Source organism: Drosophila sulfurigaster, chromosome 2L, assembly GCF_023558435.1.
Source record: "Drosophila sulfurigaster albostrigata strain 15112-1811.04 chromosome 2L, ASM2355843v2, whole genome shotgun sequence".
Lineage (NCBI taxonomy): Eukaryota > Metazoa > Arthropoda > Insecta > Diptera > Drosophilidae > Drosophila > Drosophila sulfurigaster.
Genome location: NC_084881.1, coordinates 14,332,119 through 14,345,374, shown reverse-complemented (window position 1 = coordinate 14,345,374; position 13,256 = coordinate 14,332,119). Strand labels below are relative to the sequence as shown.

At 37.7% G+C, this 13,256-nt stretch overlaps 1 protein-coding gene across 1 annotated transcript in view; it reads right to left on the bottom strand.

The window, feature by feature from the left end:
- Positions 1 to 13,256, bottom strand: part of LOC133836007 (neuropeptide-like 4) — a 135,485-nt gene that overhangs the window by 5,295 nt on the left and 116,934 nt on the right. The gene's annotated exons all lie outside the window — the stretch shown is intronic.

The following is a 13,256-nucleotide window of genomic DNA, read 5'->3' as shown; positions in this document are numbered from 1 at the left end:
CGCGAACAGAGATCAATATTTTTCACTGCGAACGGTGGGAAATTGGAAAATCAACTGAACCAGACAGGTTGCAAATTGTGTCGACATGTGGACGACGGGGCAAAATCACATGGATAACAGAACATTACAATCGACTGATAAGCAAATGACGATCGATTGATTCGAGTGTGTGAATCGAGGTCCAACTAATCCATCTGTGTGATATGCGGCCTGGCAACATATTCATTCGAAATGGTTGCATAGATATCGGATGATAACTTTGAAGAAGCCGCAGACACAGAGGTTAATGGCGTCGAGCAGGTTCAAGTAACCTGAAGCTGAAGCTAAAGTGTATTTTTAGCGGCCATTGTAAAATATAGAACTGTCGTATACTTTATGAGCACACTCGTAATGAGATATACGAGCAACAGGCAGGCAGGCAGGCAAACACATTGTAAAGCTGCAAACGTAAGCAACTTTCAGCGCATCGCATCGCAAACTGTCTGTTTATCACGATAAATTTCCTTATCATTAACTGATTAAACGAGCTACCAGCCAACAAACAGCAGCCGGCAGCCAGCAGCAGAAGAAGCTGCATAAAGCAGCGATTGCCGGTGTCGTTGATGGAAGAGAACGGGAAGGGAAGGAAATTTAAAAAGTATTACGCAAAAAACGTTGGGAAATGGCAAACAGACTTTGTTCGCCAGCTTAACGAACTAGTGATTTATGTTCTTGTAGCTCGAAGTATGCCAGCACAAGTATCCAGTATCTATAGATTGTTTGTTGATGCGATTCAAACTCACAGATGCAAGTTGCAGACACAAATATATTGATGCAATGAAAGCAGTTCACTACTTGCTGTGTTCGCAAATAATTCACACTGCTTGTGTGGTTATACTGCTTACCTGCGCTTACAAACTTAATCATTTTGTTTTTTACACATGGTTCCGACAGATGGCGGTTAAGGCCAAACAAATCGCATGATTTTGCAACAAAACTAATTTTAAGGATGCCACTGCAAAGACCTTCAAAATGTACTTAAAATATTAAATAAATTAAATATATGTATTAACTGCCTTTAATCATCAGAAGTAGAAAAAGTTAATTAAAAGCGCCATCTATCTTTGAAGACTTAAATGAACGGAACGCAAGTCAACTTATAGTCGTCAGCTTTTGTAATAGAGCAGGCACTGCAAGCATTTTTTTTACCATGTAAATCAATTTTAAATTAATTTAAGATTATAAAAACATTTTATTATTTTATATTAATTTTATTAATTGCAAGCTTTGTAGGTTACTATTCCACAGACAATTAAATATTTGAATAATATAAATAGCGCTCTCATTTTTTATTTGGTAGGGACACACTGTTTTAAGATGCTAAAAAATACTGAAAAACACTAAAGCGGTTGCTGCGATATTTTTGAATTATTTGCACAACGTCATACTGGGTTTGAGTTTGCATTTGTTGTTGTTTTGACGCCGAAGCACGTACAACGTCGTCGGGTTACGGTTGTTATAGAAATTTATTTAATTATACAAATAGTAGTGAAGTGTGTGCAAAGGCGACAAAAAGCGCAAGATAAGAGTGCCTATTAGGTATTATCTAAGCGCAGCAAGAAACCCAGATTAGATAAAAAGGAAAACAACGTCCTCAAATTAGCAAAATAAAATTTGCAACTGAAACCGCCGCCGCGTGAAAAAGAAGAAATAAAATAAAAAGCAAAGAGCAGAGAAGAAGAGTTCAGTGCCAGGCGTCCGCATCGTTTGTTTGTCTCTCAATTTGTCTGCGCGTCGCGTTTCGTCTTTTGCATGTGTATTAGTTTTTGATTGCATGCGTGTGTGTCTGTGTGTACGATTGCACCTGTGTGTCTGCCTTGCAAAACTTCCCATAATTGCATATCCCAGACAAGTCCAGCAGCAACAACAACAACAGAAGCAAATTCGCTGACCGCCGTCGCCGCGTGTGCCTGTGTTTGTGTGTGTGTAAAGAAAATGTCATTGTCAGTGTCGACGCTAACGCTGACGTCGCTGTTGAAGTAAGTTTGCAAAGATAAAAGCAGAGAACGAGCGTCGCGTCGCATAGCGCGCCACCTTCAAGCGACAGCAATAAAAAGTGAATCAAAACGTCGACGACGACGCCGCCAAAGCAGCCAAAGCAGTGTGTGCACATGCATACTTGTGTAAATGTGAGTGTAGAAAAGTTAAAGCGAAAGCGAGATAGAGAGAGCTGAGAGTGCAAAGCGCATTCCTGCAGTCGACGTCGTTAACAGCAGCAGCAGAAGCAGCAGCAACTATAACTACAACAACAACAACAGTTACCATTCAACTTGAACGTCCAGCGCGAAAGAATCGCGTTCAAATTCCTGTTTCTTGTTTCACTTCAACAAGATAAAGAGAGAGAAAGAGAGAGGTGAGTTGAGCAGTCGTATTTCTGACACACTTTTTCAATCAATGGGATCCCATCTCTTTTCTTTTTGGGTTTTGGTTTTTGGGGGTGACATTCCGTTGGAGGTTAAAGCTAGAGCCTTGATATTGTATGTGCTGAAATTTGTGGAGACCACAAGGGCGACGAGTACAGCATCCAATTGGGGGTGGTTTTTGTTGTTGCGCGCTCAGCTGTTATAGCAACGCACCCCGCACACAGATAAGCACACATACACTCACGCACACACAGAAAGAGACGCAGACACGCGCTAGCGTAGATAAATCTGCTTAAAGCTTTGAAGGCCATTCGAGGCAACAACAAAACACAGTTTGTTAATGAGTTTGGCTTTTAATTGTGCAAACTATAAACAATCTGTCTGTTTATCAATCAATATTTCTCATTTGCAACTTAAAATTGCTCAATGAACTTGACCCACGTGCGAGATGGAGACTCAGACTCAGACTTAGATATGGAAATTATAGAGTTAGAGATTCACAAACGACGCTCGACTGATCTAAATAAGTGGCATGCGTTTTTGTGGCAGTTGCACAACAAATCTTCACACAACTCGTACCCCATAATCACACACATTGTGTGTGCGCACAATTCACACAGCTTGGAGACTACTAACTAACTATCTTCACTCTATTCACTCATTAATCACAATGACTAAATAGTGTGTGTGTGTTTTTTATATTGTGTCTTTCTTTGCTTACTAAGCCGACATTGTCGGGTCGCTTTAAGCCCATTACCCAAGGGTTATAAATAGACGGCTGGGAAAAAGATCTAAGCACATGAGCCGAAATTTTTACTGGCTGTAACTTTAAAGCTAACTGACGAATGGATCATACTCTACTTGCTTACTCCCATTGTAGATATTATCTGGTAAACAAATTATATAGCAAGCATACGGAAATAACTGACTAATAAATAATACATAATACATAATTCATAATATATAATACATAATACATAAGAACACATAAATTCATATTATAAATATATTAGTCTTATAAAGGCGCTCTATAAAGAGCCATAATTTAGCTACGAAATCATGAATAACTTCCAATAGGAATGTGCAAGTTCAACTAATGCACATATTATATGTAGTTCCCATATCCAGAATTAATTTAGAGCGAATAAGCAAAAAGCTAATTAATCGGATTTTATTTATATTGCATTTATATATTCACAATAAAATGAACCTATATTAGGCTAAAGATTAGCTATAAAATCATAAAATGTTTTCAATTGGACTTGGCAAATTCCTTTGCTTATTGGATTGTTTACTTGTTGAATTTCCAGCCACAAACATATAAAAAAACTCATAAACAATTCAATTTTGGCAACGTATAGAAATCATAACATTCTGAATATATCTTCATTAAGCAGAGTATCTATCAAATGCGATCAAATAACTCGAGCAAGGAGAGCAGAGAGAGTGAAGAGAGGCGAGCATCGCCTTCCACTCGTGACAGGTGGATTCTTTTCGTTTAATTTCTCTCTTCTATTCTTTTGGCCGTTTTGCGTCTTATTTTATTTAACTTTACCACTGCTTGTGCTTCTTCCTCTTCTTCTGATTCTTTGTCGTCATGTTCTTCTAGCTCTTTGACTGTGCACAGATTTATTCTTACGCTTGTTTGTTTTGTTTATTTACTTTGCTTTTTGGCCTGTCTTTGGCTACCTGAGTCATCATTTTGTCTTCGTCTTCGTCTTGGTGTTCTTTGCCTTCCTATTTGCTTCATTCGCTTGTTGCGCTTACCTGCGGCAGGTGTAGTACTTAGTATCCAGTGTGCCACTTCTTTGCTAACACTGCTCAACAAGATAATTTTTTGTGGATGCATATGGTGAGGCGAAGTATAAAAAGATTCTGATTTCAATATTGTCTGATAATTGTCTCAAATGTAGACTCAAAATTGCGTTAAATTTACTAAAATATTTCCAGCAAATTCTAAATTGAAATTATTTAAATATAAATATCTTAAATGTGAAACAATATTTCAAAGAAATGTTTTAATAATTAGAACTATTTAATGGGCAGTAATTTCATTCCTCTCAATCGAAATATTAAAATTAACTAAACTTTAAATACACAACTTATCTAATTACATTCATGTTTTAAGTCTGCTAAAAATATATTGATTAGAGATAATTTATTTTCAACTTCATCCTTTACTTCAGTATAATTATTCTCTATAAAAATATGAGTTTTACCTTTATAACAATGATTTAATCCCATGCCTTGTTCTGCAGTGTAATTCAATTGGCGTCCCTCAAAAAAAAGTCAAAGTCTAATCGGGAAGGTTGCGCAGAGAGCAGACACATGTGGATTTGCTATGCCAAGCGGGTGTCTCGCTTGTTGTGCACCTCAAGATATGCAAATGGCAATGCCAATATCTTCTGGCAAGAGATTTCTTACTTTTTATCAAGATTTGTTAGATTCGCACAGGAAACACACACACACACATACATATTTAATGTCTATGCTGTTTGCTGACTGTCGGCTGTCTGGGAGCATTTTTGCTGATTGACGCCTTATTTCCGTTGGTCGTTGGTCGATGGTCGATGGCTGCTGGCGCATTCTTTCATCTAAACGTGGCTCTTTAAGCTCTCGGCTGCATCTCTAAGCGGGGCCTATTAAATGTTATGCCGTCTTAATTGCATTCTGCCGCCTATTAGTTACACGATCTTTCCAACTAGCAACTGGCAATGTTAATGCCCTAATGACTTGTGGTTATTATGAAAGCGCAGCAAATGCAATAGGAGACCAGACCTATCGATAAGTACTGCGAGAAATTGCTGGAGATCGGAAGAGAAAAAGTTGTATGCCAAGTGAAATTCATGGGAAGGAACTTGCTCTAAAATAATGTCTGAGATGTAAGACTCTCTTTACTCTTTACTCTGGAAAGAATAATGGAAAGTTTCACTTTAGTATTTGCAGCTTATATAATGTGTTATTATACCCCGACTTGTAATCAACGGAAGTAGACTTTCAAGATGTTGCCAACCCGTAAAAAAGCACATGTTATGTTAGTGGAGAGAATGTTTACAGGATGCGCCAACTTCGCTTTCGTCTCCAGGGAACTGTCTCTGTCTCTCTTCGTTTTGGTGATTTGCAGCGTGTTTCTGTTTCTGTTGCTGCCACTGCTGCATTTCCATTAAGCTGCGCCACAACAGAGATGCGGCAGTGTGTAATGTGTTGCCTGCCTGCCTGCAACAAGGTGCAACATTCTTAAAAGCTAACATTCTACATTACTCAGTTCTCTCTCGCTCTTTCTGTGAATGTGCCCATCTCTTTCTCGGCATGTTTTACCTTCTCTGTCCTTGACTGCCAACTGCCAACTGCTGTGCTCAGTTCTTTGTCTCATGTTATTTTCTTATTTACGTCTGCTTGCGTCTTACCTTTAGCTGCTGTTCGTTGTTGCTGCTGCTTCTTATCTTATAGAGTACTTGGAGCGCTTTATTGAAGCGAGGGTAGCCACAAGAGTTGCTTACTTTTACCCAGATAGATTTGTGCAATTTAAAATATTTCATAGAAGTCACAAATATATAGTTGTCATTGAAATTAACTACCAAGAATGTGGATAGTTTCTAGCTGCATGTCTTCTTTCGTCTTCTTTCTTTTTATTAACTTATTATTCCGATAACTAACTTTATTTAGAGCCTTCATTACTTCTAGCCTAACTCAGTTGACAGCCCCTTTGTTGTGTGGTTTGCACTGTGTGCACTTTTATTGATATCATGTAACTAACTTTGCGATTCCTCAAGCTGCTCTCAGATAGTCCAAACACACGCACATACATAAAAAGGGAAACCATTTGTGGAATGCTGCTCCTCAGTGCAAACGCACATAAACATAAACATACATGTATGCACATACATTATGCTGGGCAAGGTAAATGGCAAACTAGACTCGATAAGACATGTCTGCTGCTCACTCGTGAAACCACCAAACAGCACTCTAACATCTCCCTCTCTCTCTCTCTGTCCCTCTCTCTCTGGAGTGTGTAAATAAATAAACAATAGGAACTGCAATACACCCACTTTGGAGAGTCACTTCAGGGCCTGGGTTGAAGTCTGATCTCGTCTGGTTATCCATTCGTCTTGACTCTGGGATCTCTGCTCCTGTTCACAGCTTTCTTTTCATATTTTCACGCTTTGAGGTCGTTTCTAATGAGCTGCAAGAGTACATATAGTAGACTATATGTATAAGGCCATACATTAATTGGAGGAATTGGAATTGGGGTTTTGCATTGTTGCCGCTTCTGTGGCTGCCACTTATTTGGCCAATTTATGTGGGAGTACAAAATGCTATTACTCTTACGGTAACGGCTATTTTTCATTTTACAATGAAAACTAGATGAACGGGGGTGGTGAGGGGAAGTGCTTGTAATTAAGTGCAAAATAAATGCTACAGCTACTCATTATACTTGTGGAATACATAGCTATGAATATCTCTTTTTAAATTCAATTTGTAGTCAGCATGCAGAGGCATAAAAAAAAACACAGCGAGGTTTCTGCACAAATATTTGTTAGAGAAGAAAAAACAGTTAATAGCCTGACAAGTTTATTGCATTTCTCTCTGCTGTGTTAGTTGAATCAATATTTTTGTTTGGCTTGTCGTGCCACAACCACAAAAATGATGAGCAGCATAACTTTAGATTTCCTCGGGCCGATTAGTTTGCTAAACTAAACCAACAATCTGAAACTCATCTCTTCGAGATTAAGCTGTGAGTCTTGAAGTGCTATTTACTTTGCTAACGAACTAAGCTCAACTTAATTAAGCACTGGCTTATGACAGTCAGTTGCTCTTATTGCTGCAGAGCTGCAGAGAGTATTTTAGATACAATTACTTTCGACCTCATCTACACGACACAACAACTGTTTGTAGGAAGTTGAGAGCTTGATGATTTGCCAAATGTGTTGTAGGCCGTGCATAAAAAATTGTTGCGCGCTGTGTCATAAGCCATTATAAGGCAAAGCGGCATTGTGATTTGGACTGCATCGGAAATTGACCAGGCAAGGCAAGGCAAGACAAGACAAGAGAGGGCGAGGCGAGGCAAGGCTGTTTGCCAAGATTTGAAGCTCTGACTGTGACTTGTGGCTGCTGCAATCAGTCGACAGCACTTGAGAGGAAATAGACTTGCAACTGCGGCAAACTGTGAACATTGTTTAAGGCCATGGCAACAACAACTTTGACTGTTGTTGCTTTTACAACATTTTTGACAAATTTGTCTGCTTGCTCAATAAATACTTTATGCACCATACGAATGTGATGTCTGTCTGTCTGTCTGTCTGCTGTCGGGTCTTTTTATGCATCCTTATGCAGGATGTGTCGGAGAGCCTTCAACTGTGTTTTGTGCACCCCACATTCCACTGTTTATCTCAATGCTGCAAACTTTTTGCTCTTATTAGCTTTTTTATTGTTCATTGTAGTAGTTTGCTCTGGTTGTTGTTGCAGCCATGGTGACTGGCAGACAGCCAAGAGTAAAGCTAAACTAACGGGACATAATTATAATTTATTATGCTCGGAATTGCAGAAATTCTTTATTTGTTCCGGGAAGTGTTTGCACCACCAACTTGTAGCAAAGACATCACAACTTTAAGACCTAAAGTTACGACCAACTTTCGAGTGCTGTAAAAATGTTCTCTGCTGATAAAGCGAATTATTCCTAAAGAGCCAACTTACGGAAGATTTCTGGCAATAAACGTTTGGAAAATCTTTTCGAATTATACACAAATTTCACATAAATTCCGATTTTATGTTCATTCAATTCTAACAGCAATTATCTTTCATCTTAAGGCCTTCTGTGCTACACTCAACTCAAGTGCCAGACAATTGCCCTGACCCGGTCAGTAGGCGGTAAGCACATTACCCGTAGAAGTTGTAGTTGTAGTTGTTCACCAAAGTCTCCATTACTCATTCCATATGACGACTGACCCTCAACAGATCATTGCAAAATATGTACAACAGCAACAACAACAACGACAAATAAATATTGATTCCTGTTCATTGTGTATTGGCATTTTTGCTTTATGTTGTCGCTGCGTTTTTTTTTCCTGCTATTTATTTTTATGTTTTTTCAAGTTCTTTTTGCTAAATTACATTTTGTTGTTGATGCTTGTTTTTTTTTGTTTTTGTTTCTGTTTTTTCTTTTCATTTTTTCTTTACGCTTTGCACGTGTGTCATTGATTTTTTGTTAGATTCGAGGTTTTCTGGCTGCGATTGTTGTGAATGCTTTGTGAATCGATGAGAGAATTCCTCAACATGTGTTGAGCTAAGCATAAAAAGCAGAGAAAATATTAATAATCTAATTCAACAGAAGTACTTTGTTTGAGAGATGTCAGATGAACTCTTGTCTGCAGAAATGTGAAAGAATTTTAAACAAATTTGGGATAGTCCGTTGCTTTCCGATGATATCATCGATGAATGTTGATTATTTATTGTTTTCCATACAAGTACCATCAATTTAGTAGTCAAAAATTGCATAAATTCAATCAACCAATGGATTCTGAGCTCATTTCCTGCCCAGCAAAAGGATGAGCTAATAGGAAACGACAATTAAGTCGAGCAGAATGAACATGAGTCGGAATTGGAATTGGAATTGGGTTGGAAGTGCTGTTAAGAACACAGTAATTTCTAAAAACTGTCGAATTCATTGTATGACAATTGCTCTCTTTCTCTTTTGTGCTTCTTTGTTTACCCTGTGATCTCGACTGAAGTGAGCATGTGATGCCTAAAACCGTTACACGAATGTTGGGTAAAAGTACTCGACACTCGACTACAGGGTATTTGCTGGTGAGGCACTTTCGACTAATGGCTGCCAAATGAATTGGAACCAATGGGTCACTGTCGGTTTACACCCCTTGCATTGTTGTTGTTGCTATAGTGACTGACTGTTATCTCTTTGTTGCCTTGTCCATTGTTCATTAATTTTTCTGACCCGAGCAATAAAAGTGTTATTATTGTTGTGCCGACTCCTTTTCCTTCAACCAGTCTTCATTTCTTTAAACGAGTATGTTTCATTTCTGCCTTCTGCCAATTTAAATTTTCGACTGAAAAAAAAAAGACAAGCGGGCCGAAAGCAGATGAGAAAAGCGGAAATGAAAATTGTTCAACTCTGACTATAACTATGATTCCAACTTCAACTCCAGCTCAGACTTGTTGTTAGAGTTTATTGAACTTACGAATGTCTAACGAACTGACGATTTATGAACATTATGCTTACGTTAACTTCAACTTCGTGGCTTAATAGAGTGTGAAAGGTTGAAGCGATTTCGCAGCTACAAAACTGAGAACAACACGAGTGTAATTTTTAGCAAAGTCCGAAAGTCTGGTGTAAAGGGCTGAGAACTTCTATAAAAGCTGTATTCAAAACAGCTAGATATAATTTTGATAATTGTGTGAGCGTGATTACATTACAAATTACTTAATCTGAAAGATACTACAGACTATCTAAAAGATAAATACACTCTATCTAAAAGATATCTACGTTTTGTGAGGTCTTCTCCACTGTTTAAATCAGTTCGTTAGCATGAACTTTAAACTTGAAAGGTGTGAAAATCGACGTTGTGATTTATTTCAACACGCCACTTGAAAAGTGTTTTGAGTTGAAAACTCAAGAACCCAAATAAACAGCACGAACGATTATCGAAACAGTTTCACTCAACTCAATTGCTGCAATTGCGATGCACTTCACTTAACTTAATTACCCGACTAATCGTCGAAAAAAATGTGCATCGCCTAGAGTTCGTATCAAATTGGCAGATTTGTTTAATTAATTGCTTTTACCAGGTCAGAGGCCAGCGCCCAATTAATTAAAAAAGTATTTACCCTAACTAAAAAAAAACGAAGTAGTAAAGCGGAAATTGGTTTGGCTTTCGTCTGGAATTGGGAATGAGCATTAAGAATGTAGCACCATCTAGGCGCTAGCTGGCACGCAACAACTTGGCCAACAACTTGGTCGAAAAGCAATCGCATCGAGTCCTCGCCCATGGCTAATTGGCGCACCTTTAACCTTAGACACGAAGTGCAATGCAAGGCAATTATCACCTTGGCCACAAGTACTTTTAGTCGAAGGAGGAGAAAAGAGGTGGGGGGGATATACTTTCCCAACTAATTCAGTTTGCTGATTTGCAATCTAATCGAAAGTCATTTAGCTCACGGCACAGCAATTATTAAAACAGCAAATGGGAGTGCCGACTAAATGAAGCTTTCGTTACTGCATACATATTTATCAGAAAGATGGTTTGAATAGAAGAATCATCACATCATTAACATAACTTGTATGTTGTGTGTAAAAGCTATTGATTACTTATCAGTTTGTTGATGTTTTAATGCTACAAGGAAACTATTGATTTAATAATTTAACTCAAGATGATAACGAAGCTCTCTTTACAGCAAATATATTTATCGAAAAAGCTACTGAATACATTTTTTGTGTACATAAATACTGTCTGTTGATGTTTTAATTCTATAAGATAACAAATCACTTAATACTTGTACAAATGATATTCTAATATTAAAACAGAAACTTAGTTCTAAGAAAGATAGTTTGAATGGAAGACTGATGAAATCATTTACATAACTTGTAAGTTATGCTATTGTTTAATAAATGAAAGATTTCTATACTGCAAATATGTTTATCTGAAGGATGTTTACTTGTAAGTTTCTAATATAGACTGATTGTATGTTTGATCAACTACTATATTTAATACACGTATTAACTATATTCTCGGAACTGTCTCTAGTCCCAAGCTGTCGCTGATAAACGCTGCTATCTCTTTTCTATTTTTACTAAGCATTTCGACCAACTGAAAGTCAAACCTTTAACGCGCTTGGCCAGCGCATAATAATCGGATGTTTTGGGCGTTTTGCTTGTTAACAAATCAACTTTGAGGGGCTTTCGTTGTGCCTCATTAAACGCGACGTCAACAACGACGACGACAAATGTTAACTTTTACCAGAGTCGAAGTCGAAGTCGAAGTCGTTATTGTAGTTGTTTTTGCTGCTGATTGTATGCGCTGTTGTTGCCGCACTCTCATTATTATTTTCACATATTTGTTGAGGTGCACACACGTTTAGTCGATTTGACTCGTCGTGTTATTGTTATTGTTGCTGTTGCTGTTGCTTTTGCTGTGGTTTGTTATTTTTTTGTTATGCTTAAATTATGATTAGCGGTTTGTCATTGTCATCGCCGTTTTACTCGGACGCTGATCATGTTATTTATGCGTTAACATGTTAGTAAAAAGCAAACGAACGGCCTCGAAGGCTCCGCCTATGAAGCTCAAACTCACCTACAGTGCACATCATCATCATCATCATCATGATGAACATCTTGATCGTCATCATTGTTGACTGCGTCCCAAGTGAAGTGGACAAACGTGACGATCGCTCAGTACAATTGATTTGCCTGACAGACCGATGCGACTCTTGATTGTTGACTATGGAGGAAAGTGCCCAGCTGGAGACTGATTGTGGTTCATGTTATGTTATGATATGTATTGCACTTTCCAATGCTCAGCTCTCCACTCCACTCCACTCCACTCTACTCCATAGTCAGCGAAAGTTTTTCACACTTTTCTCAGCCAATTAGTGAGAGTGCAAGTGAATGTGGGGGAGTTCACTTTAAATGACTCTTTTTGTTGCCCGAAGGAAGCGAAAAAAAACCGACTTGGATAAATACATATCTGTCCGTTAAATTTCTTGGTGCAAAGTGAAAATTCAATTTGGTTTTTTGTCTGCCTAATTATTTGCAATTTATTCAATTTGCAGATATTTCCCAGCCTTGAGTGAAATGCTTACGCAACGTAAAATTAAACCCTGAGCACCGGCCATTTGGTCAGCTCCTAAAAAACCGCACTCATAACACTCATTCACACACTCACACACACACACATACACAAAAGTATTTTGTTCAATTTAACTAAAAGTTTGTTGCGTGCCCAATTGGCATTAATTCAACATCTGTCATTCTACTTACCAAATACAAAATTATTATTTATACGAATCGTGCGTATTTCTCCACACACTTTTCCGCCATTTCCTTTGGCTTTTAATAGTTTTTCCGCCGTCTTCTTTTGCTTTGCGCTGCCATTAATTAATTTGTATGCACCTGCCTAATGCCCTACAAAATAGTTATTGTTATTGCTACCGAAAACTAATGATAAACAATAGTTACAGCAAATATTTGTTTTATCATGCGATACATTCGATTATGTAAAAGCATTATTTATGCATTTCATTTGTCATTTGCAGAGAAGTGCATCAGTTTAATGAAATCATATTTATTGAATTGAAATTCAATTAATCCACATTAATGAATGCCTTCTCCACACACACATTCACAATTAAGACTCATGCGATAATACGTATTATTTGATAACTAATTTTTTAATTTTGTTTTTCATAATGCACAAACCATGTTTGTGATTCGATAGTTGATTATCTGATCTACGCGGCAGCATTGTAAGATTATGTCATTTAATAACTAATTGTTTGCCATTTAATTGTTGGTCTGCGGTTGCAGATTATAAAAACTCGTTGTGCCGAATTACGCTCATAAACATTATGGCAAGCGACTATGTAGTAAGCTCTATATGTTAGGGTATATAAACATGTTAGCTGGCAATTATTAGAGTCGCATATGTAATGTGTTTTTGTTGCACTACACAACCATTTACAGATACAGAAACAGATACAATTTAAGATAGAAATAGAGAAAAAACATGAACACTACACATTCAGAGATACTCTTCATACAATGTAAACATTAGACGGGTCGCAAATTATATTGGACTGTCAAGCGGCTGCGAATAAAAACGATATTGTTTGCTTATGCTTATGAAT